The 22,684-nt window shown below is 35.0% G+C and overlaps 1 pseudogene across 1 annotated transcript in view; it reads left to right on the top strand.

Annotated features, from left to right (window-relative positions):
* The first annotated feature begins 316 nt into the window (after nucleotides 1–316).
* LOC108288045 overlaps nucleotides 317–22,684 on the top strand; it is a 34,151-nt pseudogene continuing 11,783 nt past the window's right edge. Inside the window, exons 1-2 of the transcript XR_005196623.1 lie at nucleotides 317–401; nucleotides 612–900. The product of XR_005196623.1 is annotated as a 28S ribosomal protein S7, mitochondrial-like (transcript). The remainder of the gene's footprint in view (nucleotides 402–611; nucleotides 901–22,684) is intronic.

The raw sequence follows: 22,684 nt of genomic DNA, 5'->3' as shown, positions 1-22,684 counted from the left end.
TCCCCTCCTAAACTCCATCTCTCTCCATTCCCTTCCACTCAGTGTGGAAGCTGCTTTCCTCTCCTGGATTCCATCTTTCTGGGTTCTCTCACTCAGTGTGAGAGTCAGCTGTTTCTTTCTCTCTCCTTCTCCTGTTTTTCTGTTTAAATAAATCACTTTCTCCAAACACTTTTAAGTCCAGCATTTACCTTTATGAGCGCACTGTGCCGAGGTCTCCTCTGTCATTCTTGAGAGGGCAATAGACTAAGAATCTGGAGAAATGTCCTCTCAGGGGAACTAAGGGCACCCCTGAACCCCTAAACCCCAATATAACATAATGACAAGCCAGCCAGGAGAGGGGTACACCAGGAGAGGAGTACAGCCAGAAAAGGGGTACAGCTGGAGAAGAAGGCTTCAAAATCGTAATTAAAACTGGCCCCACTCTGTCGTGTCTCTTTAAGAACACCTGAAGCAGCCGCAGCCAGGGAGGGCTGCGCAAACCCCAGGCGTGGTGCCTCAGAGGCACAACCCAGCCGGTCTTAAGTGGCGTGGCCCAGCCAGAATTAAAAGCGCAGTTTTTTTTTTACCTCCAAGCTCTCTCTCTGCTTTCCCTCTCCTTCTCTGTCCTTCAGATATTATCTCTGGGAGCAGAACCTGTGGGAGCCTGTGGGGTGGAAAGGGTAAGCGCCCCCCACTTTCCGCTCCTTGTCTGCCTGGAGCAGCCCAGCCCCAGTCGGAACCTAATGTGCGCAAAGGTCCGCAGGAAAAAACAGCCGGGTGGGGCAAGGAACAGCCCAAGCCTGCAGGGGACCGGGGAGCACGGCAGCCTGGCGCACCGTTCTGGCAGTCCTCTCCAGCATTCTCCAGTCCCAGGCAGCAGGGTAAAAAGGCTCCCCAGGGCGTTCGCCAACGGGTCCCTGTGTGGGCAGGGCTGAGGGAGTAGCCCAGGGTGCGCACATGGTCCCGGCAGCATGGCGAAGGGAACACCTTGGGGGCATGGCAGGCTATATCGCCTCAGGCACCAGGCAGTGTAAAACGGCACCCAAACGGGCGGGGTGGTGCAGAGGCCTGGCTTTTAAACTAATGCAGCAAGTGGCTTTAAGTTCTAGGTTATAGCAGTGAAAATAGCCCTTATTTTGGTTATTTTGATAAGCACCCCTTAACATTCTTTTATTCTTATTAGAAAACAAAACTAAACATAACACTTGCTTAATGTTGTATTTCATCATTTTGATGAGGACTGAGAGGAAAGACCATGGTATTTCCATGAAGCCATGAGGCAAGGCTGGAACACAAAAAGCAGGAACCACACGTTTGACCTGTATTTTCTTTCTAGTGGCTAACACAGTGTCTGACATAGAAACGGTACTAAATAAACATTTGTTGGAAAAACTAGAGAACTAAAACTTGTCAGGTACTTACTGGTTTGACTTTTTGGAAGCTGAGAGTTCAAATGGACTGCTCATCTCTTGCAGTTGTACGAGACGCTATGCTATCGAATGTCCCTGCATACACACTTCCTTCTATCCAAGTGGCTTAGTGGGGAGCACGATAAGGGGCGATAAGGCTTGGGTGAAAATATAGACTTAGTTACAAAGTACTAGCAGTGGGAAAGTAACATACTCTATTATAAACACTCCAAGCTTCTCAACTCTAAGATGGTATAATTTCACAATAAGGTAATATAAAGGACATGGATCACAAATGCTCCATATTTTGGGCTCTCCTACCAATTGAACTATCTGGGAAGTGTAAAGTTAATCTATTGATTTTCTCCTTTACAATAGTAAATACACAATAGTAAAAGTGAAGATATTTTCCCTTTTGAGATTTGTTCTGTCTATGGTAGTGCTCTTCACAATCGACTATTAAATGCACTGACACTTTGAATAATTAAATGACCCAGAAGCATATTTCTTTACATGATATTTATCTAGCACTTGTCCTTATGTTGTCACATCTACATTTTTTTCTTTCTAGTTGAAAATATATAGCCAAAGTTTCTTTAAAACAGAGTGAATAAGTTGGGTTTGTTTATAATTGTGCATTATAGAATCTTCTCTTTCCTACTTTTATTATTGAAGCTTCCCAAATTATATATATAGTTTTATAGTTATTTATATATATATATATATATATAACTCTCTATATAATATACTACAATTATATATAAACTATACATATATATATAATAGTTTTGCCTTAGGCATGATTATATAATATTATTCCATATATATGATCTTAAATGAATAATTCTATACATTTTAATCTGTTGTATGAACTACAGAAAAATAATCTCATCTGAAAATTTATTTCTCTAGTTTTTTAAAAATGAGCATGGTAATAGTTAATAAAATTCTTAATTGTGTTCTTAACTGATGGTAACAGAGAAAGGTTATGTGACATAGAACTACCCCCTTTTATATCAAGCAGCTGAATAGAGTTTGACTTTATTTATTAAGTGTACATTATAACATGATGGTGCAAAGGAATAAAATTATTATATCGTTATATATGTGCCAGCTTAAATTAAACTTTATAATAACCTATGGAAAATATACCTTTTATATTACCATAGTCTCTCACTCAAAACAGTTTTCTTGGCTTTTCTTTGCTACCTTCTTCTCTTTCCTTACTAGTCAGCATTATCATTGCAATACACTTGAAAATTCCAGTTTTCTGGATCAATATATCTGTCTGTTTCATTTTGCTTAAATCCTTCTACACACTGGTGCAGGCCAGCAGAGTCACATAAGCACTGTCACATGCTTTTTTTGTTGCTAAGGGCAACACTACAGATGGCAAAAACTGGCAATTGTATGTCATGTTACACAAGCAAACACATGACGGTTGAAAACAGCTTAAACCTTTCAAAGGAAGTTTGCCTTTAAGTTGTATGATTTTATATGCCATGTAATCATGTGGCCTTTAAAATATGGTCCTAAATTAAGTTAAATAAAATTTATTTCCTCTCTATGTTATTATGTAATCAATTCATTACCTCTATGTCTAGGCTAAATGGAGAGTCAAAACAGGATTCATAAGAAACCTTTGCCTAAATAATGAGAATAGACTGTATAAACTCCTTGATTCTTCAGTGCTATTTCTCCTGATTTTATATAGTAAATTGTATTCAACTTCATTTAAAAGTCAACAGAAAATATATAAAATATCTGAAATACAATGTCATATGTAGAAAAGAATATGGTCAGGTAGATATTAAGCTTTAATCTTTAATTTTCATATCTCTGCATGGTTCATTGTACATGATGTTTCTCCAGTGATTTTACGTCAAGTAAGTGTGGTTCAGTCTTGGTGATCTCACATATTTTTAAAAAAATAATTACTATTCAAGATGCACATATACATATATGAAAACCTAAATATATTTAAGTAGATGACAGTTATGTTACAAATACATGTAAGCATATAAAATGATATAAAATATTTTAAAATTCTAAATTCAGCTTTGTTCCTATTTTTTTTCTTTCAGTGTAAAGAAATCATTATTTCATGGATCAGTAATTCTTAGTGTAAAGTTTTGTCTGAATTTTGTTCATTCTGAACAGTTGTCAATCATTTTGGTGAACAAAATTGAACAGATTCTCTAAGAAGAAAAACAGAATGTGATTTTCACTTAACAAAAGTTGAACTGAAAAGCTGAAGCAATTTTTCAGGTAACTAAAGGGAGAGAGGATAGAGCACATTAACTAACCTAACTCACTGAGGCATTACTCAATTGCTATTGCAGATATAAATTAATAATGTTATTTAAATAATGAAATCATTGGAAACTTCTAAGCATTTGATGGCACAAAAAGGGAATTTGGTTTCCAGATGTCATTTGTCTATATCTATATTACATCTATGTTCTTCAGTTTTTGGTAATGTTGAATGAAAATGGATTTAAGTCAGAAATTAGGATTTGAATTTCTCCTCCCTCACCACCTGGCAATATTTGATCTCACTTAACCTCTCTGAGTCTCAGTTTCTTCATATGTAAAATAGAAAATCACATGGGATTAGAACATTTATGTGCAAATATATTTTTAAATAATATATTTTCACATATATTTGTGTTATTTCGTTATTAGGTACTGACTTACTGTTTTAGGACTTTGGTAGATTTAGCATTTACACAGGAAAAAAAAAAAAGAGAGAGAGAGAGAAAGCAGGCCAAAATGAAAAACAAAAACAGAGGAAAAAATACCCACAAACTAGCATCAACAATATAATCTAACTTTTGAAATTATTGTCTAATAGAATACTTTGAAATATTATCAAACTGATAAATGTGCATATGTATTTGTTTCTTTATGTAGTTGGAGGATGTATTGCAAATATAATAAGTGAAGGCATTTAAAACAAGGATATTAGCTGGTTGTAGTGGTGCACACCAGTAGTCCCAGGTACTCTGGAGGCTGAGGTGGGAGGATCACCTGAGCCCAGGATCCAGAGGTTGTGATAAGCCTAGATGGTGCACCACTGCACTCCAGCTTGGGTGACAGAGTGAGACCCTGTCTCAAAAAATAAAGATAAAATAGGGATAAATTTTATTCAGTTATTTATTATAGGGAATAATAATGTCATTTGGAACTATCTTAGAAAATATGCTTTTACTTTACTTTGCCTATTCAGATATAATTTTCCATAAGAGCCCTTCATTAAAATTAAGAAAATTGAACTATTTAATGGCATCCATTTTACTAATCAGTCTGCACTTCTTTTAGCTAATTGAATTGAAAATAAAAATAATATATGTATTCAAATATTTGATTTGGTTATACAGGCAAAGAACCATAAATCTGAGAGATCTAATGGTCTTAGGAGATCAGCTCTGTCACATGCTGTAACCATTATCAATTACATGCTATAAATGACACAATCTGAACAAGATTGTGAAATGATTTGGCTCAAGATAAAAACCTTAAATAGCAGAAGCAGGATTATAATTCATATTTTTATAATTTGTAAACATCATTAATAAAGTCATAAAAATAATGTAGATGATTCAAACCTAATTCCATCCTCTTACTTAGCTCCTTTGTTATTTTGACTATTTTACTAATAAAGTCACTGAATTTCTCACTTTGTTTTCCTTAAGAGATGATCTCACTTTTTTGCAAAAAAAAGATAAGTTGGGGATGCTAGTTTTAGGCACCTGACCCCCGTGCAGCCACCTAAACATACTGTAAACTGTGGAGATTACAAAATTTTATCACATTTTCTTGGGACTCTTTAGGAGTTTTTCTTTCTGCCAGGGATACTGTCTCTTTTGTGTTCTGTGTTTTATCTCAGATCGATACAGATGTGAATCTTGGCCCCTTCAATGGTCTGCATACACAATCCACTTGGACCAAATATTTAATGGGCTTCCATGTGCTCAACTGGAGATTTGGGAGGAGTCATTGCTATAGCAGGTTACAATCTCTCATGCCCTGTCCCCTTACTGTTCCCTTCCAACTCCTGGCTTGGCCCCTAGCTCTTCCTACTAAATTTCCCTTCTGGAGTGCCTAACATTTCTTCAGTGTTGATGGACAAGTTGGTTCTTTCTGGCCCCTGAACTCAAATTTGCATTTCAAAACCCACAAAGAGCTCAGTATCTAAGATCTCCAGTATGTAACTTTTCTGTTTTAAAAGAATTTGGCGATGAAGCTCTACTTAAAACACACAGGCTCACCCAACAGCAACAGCAACAAACAAAACCCAACAAACAAAACAGAGGTACAGAATAGTTTGGCAGTAGTTAACTAATTCTGGTTCTAGGCTCTGCTTAGGGTTTGAGGTCAGGAATGTAGTCCCTGGAGTTTCTGTTTTAGATGAAGCTAAGGCTCTGAGCTCTATCAGTCTGAAATTCCTCTCATTAGTCACATCTCCATTCCAACCCCAAAGCTCAGTTATCTCCTCAATCGGAGCTATGGACTGTTGGTCACCAGTACTAAGTGGCTGCTGCTTATGCCTAATTATGGACCTGCAAAGATACAGGGTTTAGCCTATATCTAACTAGATTAAGTTCCACTAAATTCAGGCTTAACTGTATTTTTGTTTTCAAATTTGATTTTGGATTTTTCTTGACCTTACCAACCAATGCCAAAAGCTTATTTACTTGATTGAATTCATCTTTGAAAAGATCAGTTGATAAGAAAATAAAAACTACTAATAATACTTATTATGTAAGAGAAAATGGTAATTTTAAAAAATGAATTCAATTTCTTGTTCAAATTTCATTTAAGCAAATTATTTTTTAGATATTGCCAGATTTTCTCATGTCAGTTATGAGTAAAATAAGCAGAAAGCAGTTAGAAAACTAAGAACATTTTCAATATTCATATTTGAGAGGCTAGGCACAATGGCTCATTTCTGTAATTCCAGCACTTTGGAAGGCTGAGGCTAGAGGATTGCTTGAGATCAGGAGTTCCAGACCAGTTTTGGTAACATAGTATGACACTGTTTCTACAGACAATCCGTGTGTGGTGTGGTGATGCGTGCCTGTAGTCATAGCTATTTGGGAGGCTGAAGCAAGGGAATGACTGGAGCCCAGGAGTTTGAGGCTGCAGTGACCTCTGATCGCGTCACTGCACTCCAGCTTGACCTGTACCTAAAAGGACCGAGTAAGACCTGTCTCTAAAAATAAAAAGTAGATAAAATGAAAACAATTTAATTATTAGTCAGTCATCAGTGGTGATATTTTGATCTTCTCTTCTGTTTCCCTAAGTACAAAATTTTGTTTTGACTCTGTCCTTTTTTTTCCTGAAAGATCAGAGTTGCGACTCTTCAACTGCACGTTCATCTCAACTGGTATATTTTTTATTCCTCCTGTGTTTCAGAACTATTTTATGCTATATGAATTTTAGAGGAGTATGGAACGAGGTCTTTGACTTGAAAGAAATAAAATGTGCTTAGGAAAATAAAATTAAACCGTAGGAATAATTTAAAGAACAACAAGTAAAACTCTATCCATAGAATAAATTGGGATTTTTTTTTTTTTTGCCAGGCCATAATATGTTTTTGAGTTTACTGCTTTTGCCAGGCTTTCTGCTTGGTACTTGGGATACAGTAATGAGAAATATAGACATAGTATTTGCCCTTGTGGAACGCAACAAATATTAAACAAATAAAGGCAAAAATGAAAAGCAGTGATTAAATTGTCATAAGCACTGCAGAGAAAAAATATCAGCTACTGTAAGCCTTAGTAATAAATGAAACAAACCTAAATGTACCTAGAGGTTACGTTTACAGGAATAACTGCAAGAAGAATAGGTTGTGGGTATAGAGGAAAGACCAAAATAACACAGAGGAAGAAGGATACAGAATAGTGCTGATTAGGAAAGAAGTTTGGGACATTTAAGGATAATAGTGAACAAAGTTAAGGTGATGGTGTTGGAAGTGGTAAGAGATGATTAATGAAGAGTGGCCAGATCTTAAGGGATATCGTAGGACATACAAGGAATTTTATATTCTGTCCTAAGTGTACCAAAGTTTGAGAAAGTTTTAAACAAGAAAGTACTATAATCACATTTACCTTTTAAAAATGTCACTAAGGCTACTAAAAGATAAAGAATTATGCAGAATAGCAGGGACTATTGATAGTCTGGGTAGTACAGGATTAAGACTTGGTGTGGATAGGTGACAGGGTTGATAGAGAAAAATAAGAGAATTAAAAGTGTATTTATGAAGTAAAATTAAGAGTATTTGGGAAGATTCAGATGAACTTCAGTAATGGGATAAGGTTCATGCAGGGCATGAATCAGAAGGATAGATAGGTTTTATATGGAGAAGAGAAAGAGGAGACTTTAAGGAAGAATCTCTTTGCATACACTTTGCAAAGGTAAATATATCATTGGTGTTCAGGATGGTGATACTTATTGACAGTATGATAGAGTTTGGATATTTGTCCATTCCAAAACTCATTGAAATGTGATCTCCAGTGTTACAGTTGGGGCCCAATATGAGGTGTTTGGGTCATGAGGGCAGATCTCTTCTGAATGGCTTGGTGCCATCCTGTGCTTATGAGTTAGCGAGTTTCCTGTTCATTTACAGGAGAGCTTGTTTCTCAAAAGAATGTGGGATACCTCCTCTTTCTCTCCATTCCTCTTTCACATGTGACATGTCTGCTCCCCATTCACCTCCGCCATGATTAAGATCCTCCTGAGGCCCTTATTAGAAGCATATGTCAGCACCATGCTTTTTGTACAGCTTGCAGAACTGTGAGCCAAATAAACTTATTTTCTTCATAAATTACTCGGTCTCAGGTATTCCTTTATAGCAATTCAAAATGGACTAATAGGTAGGTCGACAGAGGAATTAGAATGCTCGAATGTTAAAGTCTTCATTCTGTAGGTTAATACAGAAACATTTACAATTTGGACAAGCAAATAGTGTATTAACAATATTTCTCCTGAAATGAAGCACAGGGTAAATTAGAATGGAAAAAATTAGAGATAAACATACCGATTATAAAACAATGGCAAACAAATAAGCAAAGGCAAGCCCCCTCCAAAAGAAAATTTAGGAATTGGTAATTCACAATAAAGAAGTATAAGTGATCTGTAAAACTTATGAATAAGGGTTTCATTCTCTCACTAATCAAATAGAGCTGATCACTATAACAAGATACCATTTTAAGCTACACAATTGATAAGTATTGCTATAAGTGATAATGCTGATCTTTTTTCAAGGATGACAAAAGAGATACTCATACATCATTGGAAGTAGGATTGAAATGGAATTTGACAACATCATTTTAAGTTTCAGTAATACATACTATTTCAGTCACTATTTCCACCTCTTTGCATTATCTTTGTATTATCTTTATCACTATTCCACCTCTTTGTATATTTATATATGTTTGTACAAACATATATAAATATATATGTACATATATATGTATGTTTGTACAAACCTCTGATTTCTATATATAAATATATATATATACTCTCACAGATGTCTATATTAGTGTTATTTATAATGACACAAAATTAGTAATAAAATAAATATTAAAAAGTATGGATTTAAATATATACTTTTTGATGTATTTATTAAAAAGTAATATTTAAAAATTGTTTTCAAAGAAAAGGGAGAAGGAACTAGAAGCATATGTAATAATATGTTTAGAATTTTTTTCAAAAACTATGCTTTAAATCTTTCATTTTGTAAAAATTTTTATTATCTCATTTGTTTTTAATAATCAGAAAAAAACAATAAATTTTACTTTTAACAGCTATTGCAATAGTTCAGTGCAAGATCATTAAACTAGACTACAGGCAATGAGTATAAGAAGAAAAAAAGGCATGAGAAACTTTTGAGAAAAAAATCTAATACGATTCAATGGTTTAATATACTAGATTAACAGAAGAATGAACTGAATTTAACTTCTGGGTGCTGAGAAAATAGTAGAACTATGGTTAAGAAAAGAAGTTGCATGACCTTTTTGGGGGGAAGATGAAAAGTTTAGTGTTGGAAATATTTAAAGGAAAAGATATAATATTATATTGGCAAAGTAAGACTGGAATTTAGAGAAAGGACCAGGTAAGTTAAGTCACAGAAGAAAACAACAAAGAAAAAGAATGGAGGAAGACTAGGGACTGGACCTAACATCTTACTGATCAAATGCTTTGTTTTAGCATTTCAATAATAGAGATAATAGGATTTGTATTTCAATCAGTAACTAGAAGACTAATGTTTTTTGACAATTGCATATACACTCACTGGATGAGATTATAAATTAACTTGCTTAAAGCTATTTAGTTTGTCTGGACACTGTGACTTTGCTGAGGAGACATGCCAGAATAATTTATATTATGTAGGTATTAAGAACAAATCTTGTGATATTACTGGCTGTACTTCAAAAAGATTTTCTTTTTGATTTTTTTAAAAAATGTTCGAGTTTGTACTTGGTAATGATTACTTATTCTGCTGGTTTATTTTTGGGCACATTTATTTTATAAGTTAATATCTTATTAATGTGCTTTACATGAAAGACATAAAGAATATTAAGAGGGGATAAATTGCTAGCTATTGGTTCAATATAGAAAGCACCATAAAACCTATTTCTAGAACATATTTTCATAACAGTTCATTTTTTTAATTGCAAATATTTCAAATCAAATATAAGCAAAATACTAAAACAATATTGGGAATTTTACTAGGAAATTATTTTTTTAATGTTATTTTAAATATAAATGGTATATTACTGATTTGCAGAATAATTGAAAAATAAGTACCTTTTCTTTTTCCATTAGTCTATAAGGTCAGGAATGAACTATTGTGCCTCTTCTCTCTGAAAACTGACAATTAGTTAATTAATAATAGTTAATAAATTCATATTTTATAATAAAGCTATAAGATATATATTGCTTGATTTTTAAAAACATGCAAATATGATAATAAAATATCATATGCCCCCCTTAAATTAAAATTTTTTTCTGAAAATTTTATTTTGAAAATTATCAAGGTCACAGAAAATAAAAGAATTATATAGTAAATAAACATGTACCCATTACCCAGATTCTATTTTTAGCCCTTTATATATTTGTTTGATCACATAATTATCAATCCCATTATCCATCTATCAATTCATCTTATTTTTTGATGCTTTTTGAAATAAGGTGCAGACAGCAGTACATCTCCCAAATATTTAAGCATGCATAGTATTAACTAGAGCTGAGGTAAAATTTGCATATGATGAATTGCAAAATTCTTAAGTATACCATTCAGTCAATTTAGGAACTGCTCACAGGGCATACACCTGTGCAATCCATAATCCCTATGAAAATAAAGAAGACTACTGTAACCACAGAAAGTTTTGTCATGTTCCTTCCATCACTCCTTGCTCCTACCATCCCAGAGACAACCACTACTCTTATTTTTTTTCTATAGATTAGTGTTTTAATTCTGTTCGAAAACTTCCTATAGCTCATATAGTATGTACTCATGTGTAGTATTTCTTTCACTCAGCTTTATGTGCTGAGATTCCTCTGTGTTGTTGCATTCCTTTTCATTGCCGATTGGTATCCTGTTGTATGAATAAGCCACAGTCTGTCTATTGTCTAATGGATGGGCTGTTCCTTGTTTGGAACTATTATGAATAAGCTGTTATGAACATTTTTGTATTTTTTATATGTGTGTACTTAATTTTATAAAAATTAAGTACACACATATGTAAAACCACATACCACAGAGTAGGTGTGTACTTAATTTTATAAAAACTGCCAGATCTCTTTTTCAAAGTGGTTGTACTACTTTCCACTCCCACCAGTAATGTATGAGATCTCAGACTGGTCTACAGTCTTACTCACTTTTGGTGTTATCAGTCTTTTAAGTATTAGCCATTCAGTTAAATGTAAATTCAACAAGAATTTTAAAATATCATCTAGTGTTTCTAGGTTCTTTTTTTATAGATCACAAAACAGTATTTAATTCTAATTAGAAAGAATCCAAAACCACATAGAAGCCTTTAAAACTGATTTTTTTTTCTCTTCCTTTGTTCTGCAGGATACCAGAACTAGTCTCAAAGATTTCTTGCTTTAAGAATCAGAAAGGAGCATGGGATAAAGAACACCATGTAAGACTACCTCTCCTCAGCCAGTAAAGACTCCACCAGGAGTTAAGAGGAAGTCCTGAAGATCTGTGTTTTTCAAGTAAGGCCACTCCCTGCTAGTCTTAACATCATCATTGTTCAGCAAAAGAGATGGCCCCAGAACTCTGCATGCTCCTAGTGAAAGCCTCCTTCTTTCCTTTCCTGAATACTACTCAGAGTCTCATGATCACTCTGTGCCTGAGATGATTTGAAATCATTTTAGGTCTTAAACATGGGACTACTTCTGTCACAATAAAGAGGTGAGGCCACACAGACCATTACTCTTCTTCTGAAGTCAGTTCCATGTGGTTCTATGAACAATAAAGCAACTATAAGACATAACACATATTTTATTTATTTCTAGAGAATATCCCTGGTGGCAGAGATGTTTTTTTTCTGTTTTTGTTCACTTCTGTATTTGCTTAAGAAGTACTTCATTGAATAAATACCTTTTATTCAATAGATATATATTGAATAAATATCTATTGACATGGAAGTTTTGATGCAGGATTTTTCTCAGTCATTTTGCCAGCCAGCCAGAGGTCTCTGGCTGGTGATGCTGCTGCCCGGGCCTTGATAGGCCCTGGGTTCACCTCAGAAGATGCCATATCCACCTGGGCTACTAGGCAGTGCCTGGCCTGCACTCCAGTGCAGATCCTGCAGCCGCCATGACTGTTTGCTTAACCCTTGTTAAGAGGGGGAGTGTGAGTGAGAGAACATGGGGTTTGGTCAGCCATTCCAAGCACTGGCATAGGAGTGGCCTCCTTGCAGGGCTTGTGGCTCGACCAGCATGTAGCAAGCCACTCCTGTGGTGGACTCTGGTACCCAAATGAGGGAAATGTGGTGGTGCCTAGGCAGGAGTGTCTGTGACCCCAAAGCCCCAGAAGGAGTGTTACAGTATGCTAGTTAGCTCTTTTAGTCCCGTCGTCCGCAGCCTGACAAAAGGCAGTGCATTAATATAACAGTTCTGTCAGCCCCGTTGCCTTGCTCTGGCCCATGACTCCAAAGCTGGCTCAGCCCCACCACTGCTTCCTGTTGCACGGAATGGCTGCCCTCCACTGGCAGAGGGCAGAGGGCCACAGTGTTACAGCCTTCTTTGTACCTGCATTCATTGTGTCCCAAGTTCTTATACCACATCTAAGAAGAATGAGGTTGACAATTGAAGCATGAGGAGGGTGGAGAAGAATTTTGCTAAGCAACAAAATAGCTCTCAGCAGAAGGGGAATGGAAGGGTGGTCTCCCTCCCAAAGCTGGGTGGTCTGTTTCCCAGTACGGCTGAATTCAAAGGTTTTATGAGCTCAAATTGGTTTGTGAGTATGTAAAAAAAAGGTTAAAACAAAGGCATCAGGAAAAGGTGGGCAAGACAGTGTAAAAAACCAAATAGGGAAGGGGAGGTATATGTAAAATAGGTGAATGGTGGGGATCAATCAGAGGAAAGCACTCCAAATGGGAAGAGTGGCTCTCAATCCAGTCCAGAGATTTACCTGGGACTTGTAGCGAGGCTTCAAACTGTCTTTAGTTTGAAGGTCTGGTTTCACCAGGAACATGGCTCTGTGTGCCTAGGATTAGTCTGCCACCTGCTGCCATCAGTTCCATGTGCCGAAGTGGGAAAAACTTCAAAACTTACATATAAGTAAGAGACCTAAGCATGTAAATTATTAAGGAATCTTCCTTAGATCACATTGTTACTTTGTAGAAGTATTGAACCTCTGGCTAGGTTGCCTGGCTAATTGAGTTTTTTTTGGAGACAGAGTGTTGCTTTCGCTCAGGCTGGAGTGCAGTGCACAAACTTGGCTCACTGCTACCTCTGCCTCCCAGGTTCAAGCAATTTTCCTGCCTCAGCTTTCCAGGTAGCTGGGATTACAGGTGCATACCACCATAACCGGCTAATTTTTCTGAATTTTAACTAGAGACGGGGCTTCACCATGTTATTGGCCAGGCTGTTTCTCGAACTCCTGACCTCAGGTGATCCACCCCCCTCAGAGTTTTAAAGTTGAAATATCCTTAGACATACACCTTCCTTTCTCTTATGGAACAAAATTCTTTAACGTATCTGACATTCCAGCTTTTGAATGGCCATTTCTGGGAATAATGATAATGTTAACAGGGTGTTAAAATAAGATTCTTCTTGCGTTGACTTCTGAGCCACTCTTTTCAGCATCCTATTTAATCATCACAAAGAATGTAAGTAGGCATTATTCATACCAACTAAGTAAGACCATTTCATTGAAGAGAAAACTGAACACTAGCAAAATTAAGTATGTTGGGAATTGAAGCTGAGAAATATAGCTCCAGGGCTGTCCTTTTGACAACCACATTATTCCACTTCTCAAATATCAAACTAATGCAGACTATGCTGAAGGATTTCCAAGGAGCTATAATCAAAACCACTTATATGAATCTTGAACACCCTAGCTCACCTCAGGCAGATAAAAGAGCTGAAAGACGAAATCTTGACTAGAACCTTCCCCATAGAAGTGAAGTGGGATTCTCCCTCTTCCTTTCAAATTCAGAGCGAGAGCAAGAAAGAGAGATAGAGAGACACATCAATGCGTCTCCCAGAAGAAAGATCTCTAGTTTTGAGTTCGGGGAAGCATAGTAGATTTGTTTCTGACCTTCATCTGTGAGTGGTAAACAGAAGAGTTGGCCTGGGCAGCTGCTCCAAAGGCAAGAGTTAAAGGTTTTGCCACTTAGCTGGGATCAGCATTTCCTCTCACTAACTGTTGAAACAAAGATTGTGTGACTGTTTCCTGAAGGCTATGTATGGGCCACATGTAAAAGTGTAGCATGCAGATAGTCCTGAGCCTTTCCAGTAGGATCATTTCTGAGGAGCAAGAGAACCTCAGCATTGAGTGCTAGAAACTACTATATTCTTGGGGTTGAAAGATTAAGCGAAAGGTCACATGAGAGAAGCATTTACTCAGACTGAGGAACCTGGTTGTGAATGAGGGGCCTCTGAGCAATGTGCGAACATAGCCACTTGGGACTTTGTTAGCTTTAAACACTTGAAACGGCCATCAATAATGAAGCCAGGATACATGAATACCAGCCAAGTATGACTTATTTTTCTCCCTTCACTCTTCTGACTCCCTTTATTTCAACTCTGAAAAATAAGAGTTACAGTTAAAAGATGAAACAGGAGAGTTAAAAGCTTCAGGAAAAAAAAAAAAAAGATTGGTTATTACCTTGAATAAAATGAAAAGTTTTGACTAGTACACAGGACCAGACAGTCTAAATAGTAAACTGACACTGTTTTATGACTTAAAGATGCCAAGGAAATTTTAATTGTCTAAAAACAAGGTATAAAATCATGAAACTACTCATGTTTGCACCAAGAAAAATTTATCCACAAATACAAAATCAAATATGCTTTATGTTTACATTTCATGACAGCCTCTTGTTCAATACTCTAGTTATAGGAAGAATCTCTTGAATCCAGGGATTACTGAGGACATGACCCCAGTCTTTCATCCTGGTCATGTGGTGAAACTCTATCATGGTACCCGGTTTTCAGCACAGGTTAGATATTTTTTTTTTTCCATTCCACTGTAGAAACACAAGCTTGCTATTTTCTCCTTCTTTTCTATGATTCAAATAAGATTATATACAGGCATATGTGAACTGACACCCTGGCTTACCTCAGAAATTTCTTAAGTAATTTTTGGATTAGGTATTCTTGGTTATTGGGATTATAAAAAAATCATAAAGCAATTGTAAAGTCTGAGCATTTAGGATTTTTTTGCTATGATTACATTATTAGAAAATAGAAATAAAATGTAATCCTAATAATTACATATTAATGAATACGATTTGCTTCAAAACTCTGTTTTACAACAAAAGATACTATCATCAGAGTGAAAGGACAACCTGAAGAATGGTAGAAAATGTTTGCAACATATCCATTTGACAAAGTTCTAATACAGAGTCTACAAGGAACTTAAACAAATTTAAAAAATAAGCAACTGATTTAAAAAGTGGGCAAAGGACATGAACAGATACTTCACAAAAGAAGACATACACACAGCCAACAAGCATATGAAAGAAAGCTTAACATCACTGATCATTAGAGAAATGCAAATCAAAACCACAGCAAGATACCACTCACACCAGTCAGAAAGGCTATTATTTAAAATTCAAAAACCAACAGATGCTGGTGCAGTTGCAGAGATAAAGGAATGGTTTTACGCTGTTGGTGGGAATGTAAATTAGTTCAACCATTCTGAAAAACAGTTTGATGATTTCTCAAAGACCTAGAGGTGGAAATACCATTTGACACAGCAATGCCATTAGTAGGTATTTACTCAAAGGAATATAAATCATTCTATTATAAAGATACATGCACATGTATGTTCACTGCAGCACTATTCACAGTAGCAAAAACATGGAATCAACTTAATGCCTATCAACGATAGACTAGATAAAGAAAATGTGATATAATACATCAAGGAATACTATGCAGTCATAAAAAGGAATGAGATCATGTCCTTTGCAGAGACATGGATGGATCTAGAAGCCATTATCCTCAGCAAACTAATGCAGTAACAGAAAATCAAAAGCCACATGTTCTCACTTATAAGTGGGAGCTAAATGGTGAGAATGCATGAACACATGGCAGGGAAAAACACATACTGGGGCCTGCAGGGGTTGGAGGGGGATGAAGGGAGGGAGAGCATCAGGAAGAATATCTGATGGATGCTATGCTTAAAACCTAGGTGATGAGATGATCTGTGCAGCTAAACACCATGGCACATGTTTACCTATGTAACAAAAATAAAAGTTAAAGAAAAATAATTAAATACACTGCTCAGGCAATGGGTGCACCAAAATCTCAGAAATCACCATTAAAGAACTTATTCATGTAACCAAACACCACCTGTTCCCCAAAAACTTATTGAAATTTAAAAAAAAACTAAAAAAAAACCCCACCAAAATTGTGTTTTAAATCAACAGTTTTGTTAACTAAGCATCACCAGATGATTGTTCTGATTGTCTAACTCCCTAAGTAGGAAGTAGCAGTTGAGACAATACAAAATCTATCTCATACCCCCAAATCAGTCTCAGAAAGAAGTAAGTCTATAACAGACACATCTCTTTAGTTTCTGATGGCACAGCCTTGAGAAAAGAAAGCCCTTTAAAGCAATTTTGAACTAATAAAAAATATTTGGAGAAAAGGGAAGAATCTTAAAATGTAGAACCCACCTCATGGCAAATTAGGTCAGTTCTGGTTGGGCTTCCATATGTCTAGGATAATATCTTAAACCCTACACTATTCCTGTAAATCTTTCTAGGATGGCAAAGGTCATAATCTGGGTAAATAAGCATTCTTTTCACATCACATCTTATTAGGCATACCAGTTCAGAAAGAAAGCCTGTACCCACAAGAATCTTTCACTGTGGGATTATGATACCAGCAAGAGTTGAGGAGTTGATGTGTGAGTGATAAGAGGATTTCCAGCTTGTCTTCTTTGTCTTCTCCGCACAATCAATGAATGCTATTCTGCCTTTTTGTAAAAGGGCATGGATAATACTGGATGGTATAGTTTAACCATCAAGGCTTCAGAAAGATTTCACAGAAATACTTTCAGAAAGCATCCAACAACTTCCCTCAGAGATGACAATAATCTGTAATCTGGGTATATCAATATTTCCCTAAAAGATTAATAAATGTGGTAGCTAATTTCCAAACAATTCCACTCATCTCTTTTCCTGAACATTGTTCCCCACATTAAGAAGTGCAGGTTATGACCCTTCCCTTTGAATCTAGGCTGGGCTTTCCCCTGCTTTGACCAAGATAATGTGAAAGAAGAAATGCTCTTGGACTTGTGAGTCTAGGAATGTAAAAGTCTACCTTGCAACTTCTCCTTTCTTCCTCTTAGAACACTAATCCCCACATTAATAAAGTTTAGGCAGATCTGCTGGAGGAAGACGCCAAGGGGTGGAACAATGAGCCAGATGTCAGTCATAGCTACCATTTGACTGTAACACTGTGGAGACTGAAAGCAAGACCAGCAGAGAAAGTGCATATCTGGGTATCACAGAAGCTGAGAAATAACAAAACGGTTGTTATTTTAAGCCACCATATTGGGGGTGACTTGCTATATGACCATAAATAACTGAAACAAGGAGAATTCCCTTATCTTGCCTCTTCTTGAGTGTATTAAATTTAAGTTTCTTTTTTCAGTAAATAAATCTACCTCTGCTAAAACATTAAGTATTAATTATGCTTTGAAATGACTCTTATTTTTTTACCTTATACATATGGCATCTTGTCTTTCTAAAGTAAATCATATGAAAAATCTCATGCCCTGTACACTGCAACAAACTAGATGACAGTATCCCCTTTTCTTGGGAGCAAGTGATTAATTGACTAAATATTCACTCCATTTACACAAGTTGCTGTCAAGCAAGGCCATCTAGAAAATAAGTAGACTGACAAGAGATTGCCAATATAGACTTAGCCCAGTTGTTTTGAGACTTGTGCTCCAGAATTAAAGTGGTGAGTGTGTGTGTTTTGCATTTTGTGAAGATTTAAATAACACAAATTTGAGATAGTGTGATATAAAATATTATGCCTCATTTTATGATATAATTCTCAAAAATAAAAATGAAACAACAATCACATGATTTTAGATGTTACTGGCGATTGTTTGTAAATGGTTACATTATTGCCATGTGACACATATACATTAAGTAGTAAACAGAAAGACCCATTATCTTTAAAAAAAGTAATCTGGAATTATTAACATTTTCAATTATACAGGCTGTAAGCACAAAATTTTTTGAATACAATATCACTTCCTTGAGCATTTCAGGATACGTTGCCTATGGCAGTAGTGGAGATGAGGCAAGAGGAAAGGCAGCCTTTCATACATTTCTGGAGACAAAAGAGCTAATTATACAAAAAAGAACAACATAAATGTTTAAAGGCCCCTGTATGCCCTAAAACTAGGTCTGCCTTTTAACAAATGAGGTACTTTGTTTTCTGGTAACAAATCCGATACTTTACTGAGACTCTGTTAGTATTTCAATGATGAAATGTGTTCTGTTCCATTTATTCCCTCATTCATTCAGTGTACTTTTTTGAGTATCTACAGTGAATGAACTGTGCTACCAGAACACAAACATAAAGACACTTGGATTGTTGGTATCAGGGAACAGATAACACCTTAGAGGGAATAGAAATATTTATAATAGACAACCTCTGAAACTTTGTAATTTTGATTCCTCTTGATGTTCCATTACAAACTGAAATGAAAAGACAAGATACATACTTATTTCTGCTATCACCTTGAATCTGTAAGAGCTCAACACTTTCAAACAAGAGTATTTGTTCTGATATAATAGAATCTCTGTATAGTCTTATAATATTTAATAAAATGCTCCATGAATTACAATATATCCACTAGGAAGGTATATTTTCTCTTGCAATACTGTGTTGACTTTTAGAGTGGCCTCTACACAGATGTTCAAAAGTGAATGGATGAATTGGAGCACATTGATAATATCAAAATTCTCTTTACCTTTGGGAGTCAGAAAATCAGTTTTCATTGTTTTTGTGGAATCTAAGGGAAATATTGATCTGGCAATTTATGAGAGATGGAAGGAGACTTGAAGAGAATTTGTCATATTTTCAGGGCTTCAAAATAAGATATGTAGACCACCAGCTTTAAAAATATTTAGGGGCTTGTTAAAAAAAAAAAAAAAGCAAAAAGCAGATTTGGAGGATTACTCCAATTCTACTACATGAGGATTTCTGAAGCTGGCCTTGGGAATCTGTACTTTAACAAGCTTTCCATATTGATTCTTACACACACCTAAAGCTGTGGGCCACGTGTTCTAATCCTGTCACGTTATTTTGTAGATGAGAAGACTGAAGCACTGAGAAGTTAAGTGACTTGGTGAGTAGTCTAATAAACTTATTTCTAAAAACCAGAGAAATAGAGCAAGGGTTGTATTTTTTAGTAGATTTTAAAGTAAAGAAGAAGAAGAAATGGTATCAGAAAGACAAAGGAAATTTTTCATAGCTTCTTTATTCTATGTTTGGATATATGAAAAGTCTATTCATTCCTTTTTATTCTTCCTGGAAAATTCCTTCAGCTGTTCACTATTCAATAGAAATTTTAAATGCTGTTGACCCTAAGTCCACTTCAAATCATTTGACAAGTGAGACAAGTAAAGTCACAGTAACTCTATTCTCTTCAGCATGTATCATCTTAGACTGAATAAATAATCAAAACATAATAGAAGGGTGGAAAACACTTAGGTACAAATAACTGAATATATTTAAAATCACCTGTCTCATGAATACTCTGAGTGACACAGTATGTACTTACTAAGACCATACTGACACCGTTAGTTTTAGTTCATAATTATCCAACATAAGATAGCTATTACTTTTTGGAACTAATAATATAATTTAGCAAAATGTCTTAGTCTTTAAGACCTCCATCTATGAAATCACTATCTACAATAAACTCACTATATTCTGCTTTAGTATGTACTATCCTTATTTTTGATTAATAAGAAATGTACACATATTTCACATAGTAGACACACAACTGATATTTCACGATTGTTCAAAACCCTGATTTGCTGAAGAATATTTTGAGTAAGTGTAAATGAAAAATACTTTTAATATTGCTGCATTTATTATTATGATTCTACTGTTAATTTATGAAGGGCTAAGAATATTGTATAGCTACATATATAAATGCTTTACAGTCATGGATGACTTCCTTTGGAGGAAAATACAATTTTAAAGTCTTGTCCTTTGAAAAATAATCTCAGAATGGGATGTCATTTGTTTATGATACTCTCTTCAAGGGAAATGGAGAAAAAAGAAACACACTCTACAATTAGCTTAGGGGCAACTCTAACTTGGAGAAAGAATGCAGGTGTTAGTAATATCGTCCTGTCTGGATTAGGGTCTCACGCATCATGGCTAGTAGAAGCTAATTTTTATTGATGTTGAATTCTTGATGAAGTTTGAACTTGTCAAGAGTTGTAGGCTTATAAATGGGTGTATATGATGAAATGTTATTCAATTAAGCCTCATAATGCTCTAGGGTATTTCATTGTTCTGAAAAGGTGATCTCTTGAGCATGTTGTTTCCTGTACCCACAGGCTAATCCTCAAAGTGTACATTCATAACTGAACTTTAGTCTACAATTTTGAAATAAATCCTGTGGCATTTATTAGTTAAACATGTATTATTTCCTGTACAATACAGCTTTTTATTGACTTATTTTTTTTCTTTTGAAAACAAAATGAAATTAAGGTCCTTTTATATCCTATTTCTTCATTTAAAGATATTAATAGATCTGATTTTAAATAAAAGATTAGGGGCTATCAGTGGAGATAAAACTACAAGGGCATAGTTGATGCATATGTACTTTCAAAGCACCAATATGGTGACCTAGTACACTCAACATTATGAGTTCATGCAAATATTTTATTTTTAAGGACAAACTTACTTAGAGGCCTTTTATTCATCTCCCATGAAATATGTGTGTCATTGCAATTAAATAATAAAGCAATGGGTGATCTTTCTAAGCTATATGTTTAATCACGAGATTGGACAGCATGCTACCCATGATGTTGAACCATAAACCTTAACTAAATATAAGAGGATATTTGGTACAAATATTGCAAATACAGTAATGATGTTATAATCCTTACAAAATGTATTATTATTACTATTTTTATTTGGTGAAAGGCTGTTATATTTTGGCCACTGTGTTAAGTATTTAAATTTTTTTAATATTATTTAACTTCAGAGCAGTTGTGTTAGCCATGTCACAGATTAAACAATTGCACTAAACGAGGTAAAGTTTAGTAACATATTGAAAGTGGCATAGTTGATATGAGGCAAATATAAAATTTGAATCTGGGCCCAATTACAAATTTTGTAGATGGAAAATATAATTTTAAAATGTAAGCATTAACTTTTAAGCAACATATTTGAGATATAAGCATCAATTATTTCTATTCATAAGAATCTCCTTAAGGAGAGGCCTTTATACAACTGAGAGCTATGCTGATTATGAAAGTGAAATATAATTTAAATCACACCATAGTAGCAAGGCAGCATAAGATTGCAATGGCTAGAATGTTATGTTAGAATACACATTCTGGAGTCCAAAGGCTAATTTAAAAACCTAGTTACTGGCTGTATGACCTCAAGCACATTACCAGTATCTAAGTGCCTCAGTTTCATTATCTGTGAAACAGACATATTAAAAATCCCAACTTCATGTGATCGTCAAGTCAGTGACAAGTTAAAAAATAAAAACATCAACACAAATATATGAAGTATTAAATGAGTTAATGTATGTCAAGTTCAGTGCCTGCACATAGAATCTTGATGTGCATATGTCACTGTTCTATTACACAAAACCATTTATGGCTCATGATCATGATGTTATGAAATGAATACCAAGGTTACATAAGGATAAAAAGTGAAGAAAATTTGGAGTTAAAAGAAAAAGATGTACATTAAGCTAATTCATAGGATAAAGGATGGGAAATGACTTATAAGCAGTGTAGAGAGATTATGATGTTATTCATAATCTAGCATAAATTAATTTATTCAATGAGTATTTAGAGAATGAATTTTGCATGCCCGGCACTATGTTAGATGTAAGAAACAGTAAAGTGAGGGATAGAGATACAATCCTTATCTTTTTAAGACTACAGTCCAGATTTACAATAACAAAATTAAGCCAAGGTCAAGTATTTCTTAGTGCAACCATAAAATTAAGACTCATTGGAGTCTCCAGTATATGTGCAGTGTAGTCAATGTCTATTGAAGTTACTTATTACTGCAGTTTATGAAGAAAAGTATCTTCTGAATTAGCCTGACTCTCAGTGAATGTGGCATAAATTTATCTGAATATACATTACCCTATAAACTCAAGAGATTAAGAAAGAGTAAAACGTATGTGCATAACTGTGGATTTAATCAAATAGAAATTGACAGTACAATTAAAAAAATCAGGTATTTTTTTTATTTTTTTATTTATTTTTATTTATTTTTTATTTTTTTATTTTTTTCCCATTTATTTATTTTATTGCATTTTAGGTTTTGGGGTACATGTGAAGAACATGCAAAATTGTTGCATAGGAACA

Source organism: Cebus imitator, unplaced genomic scaffold, assembly GCF_001604975.1.
Source record: "Cebus imitator isolate Cc_AM_T3 unplaced genomic scaffold, Cebus_imitator-1.0 Scaffold362, whole genome shotgun sequence".
NCBI lineage: Eukaryota > Metazoa > Chordata > Mammalia > Primates > Cebidae > Cebus > Cebus imitator.
Note: the sequence above shows the minus strand (reverse complement) of the source record. Positions and strands in the feature narration are given on the sequence as shown.